The sequence below is a fragment of the Hyalella azteca genome, unplaced genomic scaffold (genome assembly GCF_000764305.2).
Source record: "Hyalella azteca isolate HAZT.00-mixed unplaced genomic scaffold, Hazt_2.0.2 contig9610, whole genome shotgun sequence".
NCBI classification, from domain to species: domain Eukaryota; kingdom Metazoa; phylum Arthropoda; class Malacostraca; order Amphipoda; family Hyalellidae; genus Hyalella; species Hyalella azteca.
Window position 1 is genome coordinate 25,230 of NW_025939678.1, and position 16,523 is coordinate 41,752.

The window sequence follows — 16,523 nt, forward strand, 5'->3', positions numbered from 1 at the left end:
TGTCTCCTAACCTACATTACCTCAGAAGTACGTATTGACTATTCCTCTCACGCTGCTGCTATACGAGAGGGAGCTGATCCCAAACCATGTCTAAATTACTCTTCTCAAAGAGGCTGCTGAGAAGGCTGTCCAATGTCTAGGTACTAGGTTGAAATGTAGACATCATCGATATTGAAAAGGATTTACTCTATAAAGTAACATCATGTAATATCATACCTGGGTTCTAACTTCTTTATTCCTTTGTAACGTAATTACTAATTTACCTTTTCAAAGCCTTCTAAGAACATCTTAACTTGCCTTAATTGTCTCATAAACTTGACCTGCCCTTCGGTGGTTGGGTTGACAGCAGCTGCAGCGAGCACCTCGTTGTTGGTGGCAGGGCCCATACTTTCAAAAAAAGTTAAGAGATCGTAAGTTCATCAGCCAATCATTGACGGCCTTGCAAGCAAAATCCACCAATCATAGACAAGGAAATAGAGCGTAAATACTTACATTCACTTAGCAAGTTTTGAAAGTATGGCCCCCGGGGGTTGGTGCTCATGCCACTGAAGGAGGGGTGCTCTGTGAGCTCTGAAGCCCATATATGGCGCCCTCTGGTCCTCCTCGCTTGATGCCCAGAAACTCAGCAACTCAGAACAGAGTGCCGGGCAAGTCCTGCAGCGTGTGCTTATATACAATCCAAATGATGAAGTAGAGTAATAACGAATAATATATTGAAATAAAAGAAAATAAAATACATGGTAAAATATGAAATAAGATGAAATAATATATAAAATGAATTGACAAAAATATTATATACTTTTTTATACGAGCAAACAAAATATTTTATTAGCAACTTGTTGACTTTACGCTATCCACTCGATATTGCGTTCCACTGTTAAATCCAATGGAAAATTGCCATTTCTTTTACAGAACGAAAGCAAGTGTATTTTTGTAATTTTAGTAGCACTTGACCAACTTTATATACTGCTATATTTTATAACTTCAATGATAGTGAAAGAAAAAGGTGTGCTATGGATTAATTAGAGAAAAGTTAACTGAAGTATAGAGGAAAGGAAATTTTGCAAGTTAACAACTCCATCATCATTTCCTGTGGAGAGTCACAGCAGAGACGCCCTAAATTTCACTACGGCTTTAGAAATTCATAAAGATTAAAAAATTAATATGACTTAATTAAATTACCAAAGGGTCAAAAGCTGGCAGAATAAAGCAGTATTAGAGTTGTGGATGTGTGAAGAAGGAAAATAAAAGGTGAACAACCAGTTTAAAAAAAAATCAGGATAGTTGCACAGCAGGAGACAAGAAAACGGAAATCAGTGCAACATTAACAGAAGCAAACTCATTTGTAAAACATATGTATTTTCGGATACGTCAAGCCACACGCTTTCTGGAGAGTCGAAAAAGAAGTTTAGGTTGGCATAGGAACCTTACCAACATAACACTTAATCACACAACCGAGACCAACGTTTAATTGGATCCTATATCACTGAATAAATCAATGGGTAATATATTGTCCATATTGTGACATTCTTTCTACAGATAACACTGACACGCCTTTCTGCTAGCCTTATGTGGTCCGGATGACCCGCACAATTAATGGCAAAAAATAGGTCGCTATTTGGACAATGTTTAACTGAATTTTCTGAGTGTATGAGCTTTGTGATTTCGTAGCAACAACCCTGGCAAGGAGTTTAACAGGAAGCAACGTAATTTAAACATACAAATAGCAATTCCTATTACTGAACTAATTGGTGCAGGGGAAGTTATAGAGCTGTAATATTTTATGAAGTGCTGCCGAGTCATTACAACTCTGAAGGGTACAAACCTTTTTGAGTTGTTCGAATGTGAAGAAGAAAACGTTCAGATAGGGCCTGCGCTGCCAGTAGCTCAGCACGTTGCCCCAGAACGGACCCCAAGGCACTGAATAGAAAAAAAAGCTTAGGGGAAAGTGGGATACATCAACTATATTGTATATTAAATGGTAGTAATGTCACAAAAGCCAGTCATTTACCGCGCAGCACTGAGAGGTGTTTCAATTGTCAAAAAGTGACATTTCCCACTGTTTCCCATGGCCCACTGGACCCCAATTTCCCACTGTTTCCCATGGCCCACTGGACCCCAATTTCCCACTGTTTCCCATGGCCCACTGGACCCCAATTTCCCACTGTATCCCATGGCCTACTGGACCCCAATTTCCCACTGTATCCCATGGCCCACTGTCGACCCCAATTTCCCACTGTATCCCATGGCCTACTGGACCCCAATTTCCCACTGTATCCCATGGCCCACTGGACCCCAATTTCCCACTGTATCCCATGGCCCACTGGACCCCAATTTCCCACTGTTTCCCATGACCCACTGGACCCCAATTTCCCACTGTATCCCATGGCCCACTGTCGACCCCAATTTCCCACTGCATCACATGGCCCACTGTGGACACCAATTTCCCACTGTATCCCATGGCCCACTGGACCCCAATTTCCCACTGTTTCCCATGACCCACTGGACCCCAATTTCCCACTGTATCCCATGGCCCACTGTCGACCCCAATTTCCCACTGCATCACATGGCCCACTGTGGACACCAATTTCCCACTGTATCCCATGGCCCACTGGACCCCAATTTCCTCCTGTATTCATGGCCCACTGGACCCCAATTTCCCACTGCCGTGGGAGAAGAGAAAAGGTCACGGGGGTCACGACACACGTACACGATCTGTCGTGGGAGGAGAGTGAAAGTCACGGGAGTAGTGACACACGTACAATATCTGTTGTGGTAACAGATCAGTACGTTGGATATCGGGGCATTGGTATTTTTGTCATTAGAGCATTGAAAGGACTATTAGGCAACGGGAAATGGGTACTTCGGACATGAGGATATGAAAGCCTTTGCCATAAGCGCATGTAAACTTTTGTCATGAAAAAATGATGAGTGAGAACTTTCGTCATCAACCATCATCATAAGTAAGAACTTTTATCATAAAACCATAATCATAAGTGAGAAATTAAGTCATAAATCCATGATTTTGAGTGAAAATTTTTATCATAAAACCATGATCATGAGTTAGAATTTTTGTCATATACCATCATCATGAGTGAGAACTTTTGTCATAAAACCATGACCGTGAGTGAGAACTTCTATCATAAAACCATGATCATGAGTTATAATTTTTGTCATAAACCATGATCATGAGTTAGAACTTTTGTCATAAAATCATGATCATGAGTAAAAACTTTTGTCATAAAACCATGATTATGAGTTAGAACCTTTATCATTATATCATAAAACCATGATCATGAATTAGAACTTTAACCATAAAACCATGATCACGAGTTAGAACCTTTATCGTAAGATTATGCTCATGATTTAGAACATTTCTCAAAAACCTTGATCATGAGTTAGAACATTTATCACAAAACCATGATCATGAGTTAAAACTTTTATAAGTCGGCACCGTGTGAACGCTCTAAAAATTGCAACGATTTCATTCCGACTTAAAACTGCGCAGACAGATCGTTGTGAAAACTGAGCGTGTGGACCGGCCTTTACAGGTATTTTTTCATGTTTCAGTTTGCTTAGTTATTTATACACAGTTATTTTTATCTTTCACCTTCCCTACATGGATGTCTACTTAAATCTACCAATCTCAAAAATAATCCACATATATATACAAATAAAAGACTGATTTTTTATATTCATATGTGGATAATTTTTTAGATTGGCAGATTAAAGTACACAGCCATGTAGGGAAGGTAAAACATAAAAATAACTGTAACTTTTATTTACTGTGTCTAACCTGTACTAGTTCAGTTAGGTTAACTGCAATAAAATTGCATTGATATGTTTTGAAAATGTTTTATTATCATTAAATGTTTATGAGTAAATCCCAATAGCAGAACAATAAATATTTAGAGATTTCCAATAATTTTGGCCATTGTAGCGGCTAATGTAGCGGCGCTACATTTTACTGTAGCGGTAGCGGTAGCGCCCGCTACAGTTAGAGCATGTAACGGTAGCGGTAGCGCCGCTACATTTCAATGTAGCGCTGCCCAGCTCTGCACATCGAGCAGGTCACGTGAGGTAAAAGAATAAATTCACTGTCAATTTATTGTGTCCTCATTATCCCGATCAGTTTCGGCCTGCCGCTCACTATCTTTCTGTCTGTCTTTATTGAATAATTCAAGTTACCTGGGCCGTTCAAATTCTCTGATTCATTGGGAGTTAAACGCAGTTAATGTGGACCGGTAAATTAAACCCCCACAGACTCACTAGCGACCACAGTCGCTAAAATACTGGAAGCCATTACTAACCTCGTGTGTTCTGGGGGGCAAACTAGTGGCGGCCAGAATCAGATGCCACAACTGGCCACACGCAACCGGGTGCACCTTGTGTTTAGCCAGAGATCAGAGCGTTCAATATTAGACGTTCCTGATTTCCTCTGAAGAAATTTTGTTTTGTGGATAATAAATAATATTATTAATTTCGCAATCCCCTATGGCCTATTACATTCATTAACAACTAAACCTTAAACTACTCGATTTATCCATTTAGAGACATCAGAGTAATGAAAATTTAGCTTTGCAATCGACAAAATAATGTTTCTGATTTGTAACGCAACTGTGTTTCGTTTTTCTCAATGAAATTCATTCTTTATATCATAAAATATCATGCGCTGCCGGGGCAAAGTCATGCTGCCAGTAAATGTAATAAATTATTTTCTCACTACCTTACCCATAGACTAGCGCAAACAAATTCCAGAGTCTAGACTGCAACGCTATCAACTGGCACCTATTTATTGTGCTATTTTTTATTTAGAACCATGTTCTGCTCGTTAATTGCGAGACCTGCTGGAAGCTTTTCGCTGCGCATGCCGTTCAACCACCTAACATGGTGTACTTACTTGCATGGATTGTCTGTACGTAGATACAGCCCACTGTTTTCTAAGGACACTTACATTGTTCTTAGAGGTATTTTCTGTATTAGGCCACAGGAATGCTTGTACCTTAACTTTAACTGAAGATCCTACCACCGCTATTCTTATAAAACACTGTCAATTCATATTTAAAATATACAAAAGAGCGCATAAGTCACTGCGGTCGTGGCACTCGCAAATGAGCACGCAGAATGTAACTGCCCTGTAATTTCTTCGAGAAATAAAAAGTTCGTAATGAGCCAAGCGATGTGCCTTCAATAGCCTCACTCCAAGTACGTGCAATGCATTGCAAGTGTTTTCTCGTTGTATACCCTTCCTAAATATTTAGTTTGTAAAATCTGGAGCTACGAATAATCGTAATGTTCAACCATGTGAATGCATCCTATAACTACCAATTGGCATTCCAATAATTTTAAAAGTTGCTCTACAGCACAATTCTAAAATATTACTAAATAATTTAGTACAGGCGGGTTTTCTCAATATTAGATTTCTTGCCAATTCGTATCTGCATGCATTAAGCGTTTGCAACGGTCTAGAAAGTACACGTTAACCTCGCATCACAATATATTTGAGATTTCTCGCAAGCATGATACTAAATAATTTCACATCTGTGAGAATGCACCAAATTTGAGGTACTTCGCATTGTCAAGCTGTCGCCCAAAACATTTCATGATGGAATACAGAGACGAAGTTGAAGGAATTCATTGTCTTCTCGAATTTAGGTTAGCGGAGTAAGCGTGAAGAAAGGGCAATTTGCATGCATTTTACTTACAGTCTGCATGAGGGCCAGGGCAGCGAATGAACGTACATCTGATAGTAACAAAGGTACTTTCAAATTTATATACGTTCGTAGGATGTATACCTCAGCAACAACCAGCGCGAAGACATGACAGCCGAACACCAAAAGTGTATACCTTCACGCAACGCTGAAGTTGACGTGACTCCCTCAAGCGAATCCCATTCACTACCCTATTTTGGCATTTCCGAATTTCATAATGCGGTGACAGGAAATTCGTTTGAGAGCTTCAAGAGAAGCAGCCAGGCGAGTGTCAAAGTTGGGGAAAATCAATGCACAAATTTTAAAAAAGGATCCCTATATGGGAACTTAAGTGGTATCATCCGGTTTAATGACAACTTGGGATAAAAAGTCGTGTTTTTCATCTCTCTAAATAATAAGGAATTTAAAAGCAAAGAAAAGGCCAAGAAAATTCACCATATCGACATTGAAAACGTTTCGGAGTCCAGCTCCATCATCAGTTCGACTAAACTAAAAATGAATAAAATCACTTTAAAAGCCAAAATTCAAAGACAGACATATAAGATTTTATTGATGTGATTTTAGTGATATAGTGATTTTATTCATTTTTAGTTTAGTCGAACTGATGATGGAGCTGGACTCCGAAACGTTTTCAATGTCGATATGGTGAATTTTCTTGGCCTTTTCTTTGCTTTTAAATTCCTTGAGAACTTGCGATATAAGCAGACGAATGATATAAGTACTTCTAAATAATAAATCTTGTATCGTTATTCGATACACAGCTTTGGGTCATATCAGCCTACCTTTTATTTAATACTAGTCATGGCTTATACAATACAATAATACTGTAGAAAGCCAATTTGTTCTATAAATCTCTTATTTTAAGATGACTTTTCAATTTTAAGAGCCTAGCTGCTAGGTCCGTAAATTTAAGGATTTGTTTATATTTGGGCCCTAATATTCAGCGTGCGCTAAATTTTCATTACATAAATTGTTTTCGTTTAATTGAGATCAGTTGGCATTTGTTTTGACAGGATGGGCGGCACGGAACTTTGCGCGTCAGTTTCTCTGTGCTATACCAGTGGGGCCATACTTTTCAAAACTCGCTAAGTTAACGTAAGTACTTACGCTCTATTTTCTTGTCAATGATTGGTGGATTTCGCTTGAAAGGCCGTCAATGATTGGCTGATGAAATTACGATCTCTTAACTTTTTTTGAAAGTATTGGGGGCCAATACTTTCAAAAAAAGTTAAGAGATCGAAAGCAGGGCTGGCATGCGCTGGCCAGGTGAAGCTGTTGCTCCCGATTTTCCGAGGACTTCCACCGGGCAGCAGCTCGGGCCAGTTCACTATTCGCAAGATCAATTTTTTTGATGTTCCCATGAACATTGTTCAGAAATAATAAATACTTTAATCTTTAACGTTTCTTTCCCATCTTTAATTGCTGTTGATTAAACTTTCCTTCCCCTGAAAAGGGAGGTCGCACTAAAGTTTTGTATGTACAATTGTGAATTGATCGATTAAGTCGTTTCCAATTTTTAAATATGTCAGCGCCGATTTGCGGGTGCCAAATGTCTGCTTGAAGTGATTCGTTGATAATTTTAATCTAGCGGTTATCACTTGGCCGAAAAATTCAGCAGTTTAAGCCCCTTTCACACAGGGCAGTAGATACTGCGCGCATCAAAAATGCCGCGGCAGTATTTACATCGCAATCTTTCACACGAGGCGCTTTTTACTGCAGGGATCTATCAGTCTTGCTGTGCTTTATGCTTCATCAGTCCACCTCTATGTTTATGTATCAATATTTCTATATGGAAATCTATCTCTACGTGAGAATAATGTAAAGACATCTCTATGGAAATACCTATATATTTTATGGAAAATATATCTTATATGAAATATATCTCTATCACTTCAAGGATATATAGGGCAACATGGGGCAGCGCGCCCCCCACTTTTTTCAAACTAAATTTTTGATGAAGTTTTAATTGATACGAGATGGTTTTTTGTTTTGTTTAAAGGTGCAACTAATGAGGAATGTATGATGTGAATTAGACGCCTATAGAGTTATTCAATTTTTAATGAAACACTATTTTGTAAAAAGTGTCAAAATGGGCTGTGTCAACATTTTATTTTAAAAGCTAATAGTCTAAACTTGGTCTCAAAATTATCCCTATAAATATTACTTTGAAAAAATAATTCAAAGTAATTTCAAAACATTCATCTATAGTAATGGAAAAAAACTTTATTTAGCGGCAAAAAAATTTTTATCTGGACTAAAACAGTTATTCGCAAAGAACTTAATAACGCAAACTCTTAGCAAAACGTAAATCCGTACACATCATCCCAGTGAAACTGTCGACCGGCGGTAGAGAACACGGACCAATATCTGCCATACTTAGCGAGAAACCCGCTATGGGCCCATGACCCGCAGTGGGCTCGCTGCCCCATGTTACCCTATATTTATCAATGTATATCTTTATGTTTATGTAACATTATTTATGTACCGATATTTATGTAATAATATTATGCTATAATCTATGTCATGCAGTGCTGTTTATTATGAACCTAAAATACGGCACCACTGTCTGCTAGGATGTGGCGTCAAAAACCACCCAGTGTGAAAGATTACATTGAATACCATTGCAAGCTAAACTGTCGCGACAAATCTACCGCCGCTGTTTTAGCGCGACACACGCTGGCGTCAGGCATCAAGTTCTACGCCGCAGTAAATGCAGTCGTGTGAGAACAGCAGTGCACATTTCGTATGTCCGCTAAGGTTCGGCAGTAAATACTGTCGGACGCTGGCAGTATTTACTGCCCTGTGTGAAAGGGGCCTTAGGCTTGCATTGCACGCGGGTGTCAACTATTCTCTTTATCAAAACAGGGTTTCGTGCGCACGTAGATTCGAATTTATGATACGCTTTTGCAGAGTTGATTTTTTTCATCTCCAAGCTCGGTCATCAACTGATAAGGATTTTTGCATGTACGATTACCTTCACAGTCATAAGTAAAATAAATATGGATACAATGAGCAAGAAACAGCCGAAATTAAATTTTTTACTTGGGTAATAGACGCGGCTAGAGGCTTTCGTAACAAATGTATTCTCAATGTAATTGGAAATATTGTAGCATGTATAGCCGCGTGGTAAGAACAGGTGTTGAAACATTAGTCCTGAATTTAGAAGACACTTCGTTCTATTTTTAAAACAAAAACTAGTCCGGTCAATTTTACTGTAAGGCAAGGATATCATTAGCATCAATAGACATGAGCTGAAGACCGCCCTTGCCTGTGCAAGCACTTGCAGCCAGATTAAATGCTTCGATTTCATCAGAAACATGAATAATTACGACAGCGAAGACGACTTTTTGTCAGCGTTTTCGTAGAAATTGCGTTCGCTCATAGGTCAGCAATTGCACTGCAGATTTCGTGATCTTCAAGCATGCCTGCAGAACATAATTTTATTATAAGAACTGAACCCCAGGCAGCCAGCTGTCCACCAAGTGTGCTACCAGACTTGATGCCCATGAACTGTCTGAGCGAATGCAATTATTCGTGCAACACAAGAATCAAGTCACTTTCATAAAATTAAAAAAAATAAATATATAGCTTCAAGCAACGTACAGTGATCATTCCGATGGAAATTACTGACGTTTACTTGTAAAATAAGATCAAAATTATAAATAAAACTTCGGTGTTGCATTGAATCAATTTTAATTTAAATAGAATTCATTATGCCTATTCTCAATATTTTAAAGTTAAATATTCTCATACAAAGACAAGCAACCAAAAATGAGATCATTCAAACAAAAAATTTAAGAACATTTCCAATAAAGCTGGTACCTCCAAGTTGGACTTCATCAAAACAAGCGAAGAAATCTTTATAATATCTGGACTCTATATACCACTGACAAACACTTGCTTTTACAGGCACCAAGCTAAAACTGAACGAAATTATCAAGAAATCAATACATGCATTTGCATAGCCAAGACAAGTGTTCAATGGATTTACGATTGAACGATATCAGGGGCCGCACAGTCAAAAATTGTTAACAGTTTGTAACACTGATAGCCAATCACTGACGGCTTTACTAGCAAAACCCACCAATCACAAGCGTGTTATTGGCCGCTACGTTTACTTAGAACTCTAACGTGTACTTAGAACGCTACGTGTACTTATAGAACGCTACGTGGACTTAAAACGTTACGTGTACTTAGAACGCTACTTGTACTTAGAACGCTACGTGTACTAAGAACGCTACGTTTACTTAGAATGCTACGTGTACTTAGAATGCTACGTGCACTTAGAATGCTTCGTGTACTTAGAACGCTACGTGCTCTTAGAACGCTACTTGTACTTAGAACGCTACGTGTACTTTAATTGACAGTACGGCACTTGTGCGATTGCTTGAGCTTCTTTAGCGTCGATCGATACTGCATTTATCAAATAGACAAATGTACGAAACGTTCGCAGTCAAAAAAGACTAAATCGAAATAAAATAAAAAACTAATGTTTTATAGATAAATGTTTATAAAACATGTTTTATAAATAAATGTTAAATGTTTTATAAATATTTCATCGGCTGGAAAACATACATGCTAACTTCGCAATATTGACGAAAAAACGGTACAAAAACTCAACAATAGCTGAGTACAAGGCGTTATACCGAAATTTTTGGAATCATTATTAAAAGTTTTCAAAACCTTATTTCAAATAAAGCATCGATGTACTTGATGTTGAACTGAAATCTGGTCCGTTTATATTTTTTTGTTGTTTGTACAAACACCTTGCGTTATTTTTTTCTGAAATTGATTAGGAGGCATCAAATCTTGTGTACGGGTGATTTATTTATCACTTAATAAATAGTCGCTTTCAGGTGGTTCCCTGATGTAATAAATTTCTACAAATAAGTTGAATGTACGAACTCCCACTATATAGGGTAATTTGGCGGAAAGTTTATTCCCTTTTGTGTTAAAAACTTGATTATTATTATTTATTTACTATAGCGCCATGTAACTGCGTCACGTCGGCTTTTATGAAAATCCATGATCGTCATGAGCGCTGTGGCTCAATAAGTAAGCAAAGGAAGATGACTAAAGGGTCCGCCATATTTATTCTAACGCATGTTTTTCTTATTTCTCAATGAAAAAAACAGGTGAATTTAATTTTTATTGGATGAGCTAATAGCCAAGTACTACCTAAACAATTCTCAAACATATTTATTCGATATGACCACCCATGTTTTTAATGACGGTCTCCAAGCTTCTTGAAGGATCAAGTCCCAGGATCACATTCTGTTACCGCGTCCTAAACCATCACGGACATGTGATTTTGACGTCGCGTTACTGTTCTGGTTGCCACAGATCCATCCCGACTCCAAACTGTGGCATTTTGACAGTTAACGCTTTGTTCAATGTCAAATTTCTTCTCGGCACTGAGCACCAAATTAGGCAGCATGCCATCCTCAATGAAATTCAAAATGTTCTGGCATCTTTCGAATCTCATTCTTTCATGGCGGACTACTATAGTTCATGCCTTGTTCGTTTGCATCTTGTAAGGGGAGGTTCTGAGGTCATCTTTAAGGACTCAACGCATTGATGTCCGACTGACTCCTGCTTCTGCAGCCAATTTTGCAGCTGAGCGACGAGGGTTTCTCCTCAACTTCTCCCTCGTGTTTTTAACCGATTGCTTTGTTCGTACACTTCGTTTCCTTCCTTGACCAGGTCGATTGCATGTTTCGCCAGTCTCCTTGAATTTTTTTACCACACAGTTTCACGACAAATTTGGAGTTTTTTTGCAATGACTGAATTATTCTTGCCCTTTCTGTGAAATGTAACAGTCGCATTTCTATTTACTGCCATTTGTAATACGAAATTTAGACACCTTATATTTCTGCAATATAAAATAGAGGAATCAATAGATGACATTATGCTTCATAATAAAAGAAAAGTCTCCTAGAAATAAATCAATTTTAAATGCAAATATCCGTTGCCATTAATATGGCGCACCCTGTATAAATATGGCATCCCTGTTCGTCATGAGCGCACTAGCTGACTCCATAAGTAAGCAAAGGAAGATAACTATACAATATAAAGAGCTCTAGAAAATTAACGTTAAATTTTTTTATGTGGCTATCCTTGATCTTAACATAGGATGCCCAGTTATATGGACACGCCGTAAAAAGCATTGTGTGAAATGAGCTCAGATGATTTTGAAAGCACTCGTAGTGAGCATAAAATTAATAAAAGGCTGGGTTTTCACTGCAAAGATGGTAAGTGAATTAGATCCAATATGTAAGTTTTGAAAGATTCATCGAAAAGGCTTTACGAAATTGCCAAAGAGAAGGCATATATAGTTGGCTTCTTTATTGCTATTGAAAACTGGAGGTATTATAAACAATATTATCGAAGAGGTATAACATAGGCAGAATCTCACAAGCTATCAATTGGCAACATTTATGCTTGTACAAAATGCCAAAATAGTCAATCAAAAATGCCAAACTAGACAATCAAAAAAACTAGACAAGCTCGTTTTACTAGCAAAATTGAGGCACATCAAATAATTTTCTCACTGTGAACGTTATGAAGCGCTTGTTGAATTTCAGCTGGCAGAGGCAATCAAGAAATTCAAGCTCGACGCATTTGATCTAAATTGAGCAGCGTTGTCTAGGCTCTTATTTTCCGCTGCACTCATGAACCGTCAAGCACGTGAGAATTTTTTCTCGTGCTCTCGCAGGAAGCAGATTTTTCTCAATTTAAAGATTTATGAGTAACCGAAAATACGTGTCGAACTTTTATGATGAATGTGAGTGGCAATGAACTTCTTTTCATAAGAGTAATTCGGCATAAACTTATGTTTCAGCAATACGGATTTCACCAGTAAGATTTATCGTAGTTTGAACAATGAAGTCAGTCGCCACATGCAACAAATTGTAATTTTTGATAGAAATACTTGAAATTAAACGACAACATGGACAATTGTTCCACAATAATGAATAATTATTGAATATTTGAACGAGTAACGTTAGAGGAAAATGGTTTTTATAGGAAAACATTAATATATTCTACGTCATTCATTCATGATGAGAAATGCACCTAGCTAACGTAAGACTAATTTAGTTTCAAGGTAAAATTTGCACATCTGAGAGCACATCTCTGGCTTGATATGACACGATATTAATAACATTACAACAATATCTAAAACCATGGAACGGAGTATTCTCTGTGAGATGTACAGTGTACATTAATGTAATCATATGCATTGATATATAATATGAAATTCACTTCTCTGTTTATAGATATTAATAGTGAAGAACTTATTCAGGTCGGACAAAAAAACTAGGTGAAAAGCTGAAAGGTTGCCTATGATTAGCCACTAAAAAAGAGTCATTTTACTTAACTACGCGACACGCTCACCAGTTGTACAAATCCTCGACAGCTACGCCCCATGTGACGCCGTACGGACCGTACCCAATTGCTCACTCGACGGCACCATCATTCGCGTTTTTTTCCTGTCGTGCATTCAAGCAGAGGAGCTGAGAAAAGCAGGCTAGCATTTGAGTTTGTGGAATTAGCCGCACGAAGTGATAGATGTTCCATGGGCCAGTAATTATAGAAATTTTGACAGCCACTGTTGCTGCGAAAGCCACGTTGCATGCAGTGCAGTGGCGAACTGCCAACGCTGAGCGCAGCGGTCGGCACCGAGCCGCTTACGGTGAACAACGCAGACGACGACTGCTGTGACGGAACCGAAACGTTTCGTAACAACGTGCAGCTAGTTGGGGTTATGCACTCGTAAATCAAGGAAAATGTTGTTTATCGAAATTAAAACAAAAAATTATAATAATTGAAAACTACGGCAAGCAGTCTGGTCTTGTGCACGGTTCGCAGAAAGCATTTCTCCCAAATATATGAAATGTTGGACCAAGAGTTCATTGCCGTCCATCAGTATAGAATACAGGGGACGATGACATATTATATTTGTTCATCTTGCATGTCTTCTTGTTCAATTAGCTGTTCTTTGATGTTGAAACTCAGACTTATCATGTACAGCGTGTTGGAATAATGAATTATGTAACAAGAACACCTCTTACCCGCACCATGTAGGCAATATTATTCGTTTTAATTGGTTTGCGTTTTTGAGAAGGCAAAGGGTCATTTCAGGTCAGACGCAATCTATGAATTTATGGAGAAATAATCACGCAGCGTTTGATTTATTGCCTCCTCTTTGCCATTAGTTCTGATAGCATCCAGAGTCGAAGCCTCTGTTGCGTGCCATGTGGAACCTTCTGATCATGCGTCGGTGTATGTGCTTGGACTTCCTCTAGTTCTTATTAGAGGTATTTTTTGTCCCTATCTAGAACACGGCAACTCCAACGAAGGTCTCCGGCAATACCTTCACATTCCTCTAAACATTCATCACCATAAGAAATTCGAGCTTGTTCTGGTCGATGGAAACTCAGCAAATAATTTAGAACTGAGTCGTTCAGTCACAATTAAATGAATTTTAATTGTAATAGATTTCATAGATATATTCCAGCATATATTTATGTCGGACTAAAAGTTAGTGCAGCATATATTTATGTCGAAAAGACTTCATCAACTATTAAACAGACTTTATGCTTACCTTACAGGAAATATTTCGTATTCACTTGCTCTTTTGGCGATCATGATAGAATTTTTTACTGGCATTTGTACCAGTAAAAAATTTTCTTTCGGCATACTTGATTGATTTATAAAGCTCGTTCGCGCTTTCCTTTATCTACTAGACTCAAAATTTTTCGTTTGCCTTTGTGCTCCCAAGATTGCTGACCCTTTGGCAGATATCTATGAACTTTTAAAGATATCTATACTGTAATTATGACCGCATGTTCGAATGAAGAAAATTCTATTGCGTTTAGAACAGATATTCCAATCTCTTGCACATAGATGAACGAATTAACCTGTGTTTGGAACTGAAGATCACAGCCGAGTTGGAAGTTGTAGAAGAAGCAGGTTCCAGAGGCCGGTTATTATCCCAGACATGAATTAGCACCACTACGGTATAGTTTCAACCCGAGACGGCTTTCGACGGCTCCATAAATCCGTTAACCAATTTTTCAGAAAGTGAACGTTAAAATTTTGCCCTTAATCTTATAACAATGATACGAAACTTGACCAGCATTATCAAAACTTTGCTGTTATAATTATCTTTATCAGTTAGAAAACACGCTTTCAACTGTAATAGTTTTTCTCGTATAATGCCCCAAATTATTTTAAATTTGCATTTTTGTACATTAGTTGATATACGAACTGCATCATATTTCAAAGTTCAAACATTTGAATTTTACCTAATCAAGGTCTGCCTCTAAACCTCTTCCAGTAGAAGCACAGCATTGAAAAAAATACTGAGCAATGTCTATATTTAGGTTAGCTTGATATCTGATTCCCCAACACGTTTCTAAAGCTTGCGAGCTTAGTTAGTGCATTCACTTCAGGCAGACAGACAGTACCAGTTCACACAGATGCAGTTTCTGCATTGAATCGCGCAACTCGAAAAGATCCTTATTGGCGCTGTATGTTTTCAGCTGAAAAGAATTGGGAGTTTAAATTGATGAAAATAGGCCATCAGATATTACAGGGCACGATAATAAAAATGCTCTATTACTACACAAAACTGGTTTGTGCTACGTAGAATTTTCAAAGTCCGTCATGATAATTAGTTTCAACCATGCTTCGACAAATATGTTTCTGTAAAGGTGTAACCTGACGCATATAACTGGTCCAAAAAGTTAAAAGGCGACAATTCACACCGACGCACCTCGGTAAGAGCATTTTTGAGAATGCCCCGTAGAAAGAGTCCTGTTGTTCGAATGGTACGACGTACGTACATTTTAATCACGTGCAGCATTGCTATAACTTACATTACGTTGCAGCGCCACTGCATTCGATCTGGCTCTACATCTGCTGCAAACAGCAGCCATCAGTTCAGCCATGTGGACTCATTCAGCTACTCAACAGCTACTGTGAGCTGCGGCTGCCTGCTGCTAATCAGTGTTGCCAGATGGGCCTTTTCAGGCACAATTTCGCAAATGTGGCCTCTTTTGTAATGCATTGGCCTGACAAAAATTAATTTGGCCTTTTTGTCCGTTTGGGCCTTTTTTAATGGAAAATGTAATTCTCGATTTTTTTGGTGATAATTTGGTCCTTCAATTTTGTCCAAGACGTATACACCCAAATTTAGTTTTGCCCAAGACGAGTAGACTCAAATTTCAACACGTAACTGTGTCAACACTTCGGTTTATGTGACAACACTGGCGAGTGCAGCCTAATTCGGGCAACACTTTGGTTGAACCATGGGACTATATCCAGTTGCCGACTCGCATGAATAACCATGGATGGCAGAGCTGAGAGCTCGGATAATCGACTGGTAGTTTTCACTTCTAAAGAGCACTAATTTTTGAGGTTAGAGCGCTGTTTCTCCATACATTCAGCCTTCTGGTGTGAGTCACTGCAAAATTTTACTTTTAATAAATATAATTACTCCTCTCCGGATCATGATTGGCAATATTTTTTCCTACGCATTCAAAAGTTGTGATAAATTTATAGGATTGACTACTAATATATCCCTTAGTCTTGCAAGGACCACATCATCTTTATACCGCAGAAATGAGTTTACATTTATTTTCATTTCTGCGTATATAAATATTCTACCATCAATACCAAAAAACTTCGCCACATCACTAATGTCGCCGGCCACTTCACCATCTATTTTGTAAGCAAACTGAGCCAAAACTATCAAACGCGATCGAAAAGCTTTATAGTTGTTAGGTGGCAATCGAATCCTAAATATCA

The 16,523-nt window shown here is 38.3% G+C and overlaps 1 long non-coding RNA gene across 1 annotated transcript; it reads right to left on the bottom strand.

Moving 5' to 3' along the window:
* Positions 1 to 302: 302 nt before the first annotated feature.
* LOC125178411 lies at positions 303 to 15,154 on the bottom strand. Its single transcript, XR_007156884.1, has 4 exons — positions 14,317 to 15,154; positions 1,826 to 1,920; positions 493 to 654; positions 303 to 387 (listed from the first exon to the last, which is right to left on the bottom strand). It is a non-coding gene; the product is annotated as an uncharacterized LOC125178411 (long non-coding RNA).
* Between the last annotated feature and the right edge of the window lie 1,369 nt (positions 15,155 to 16,523).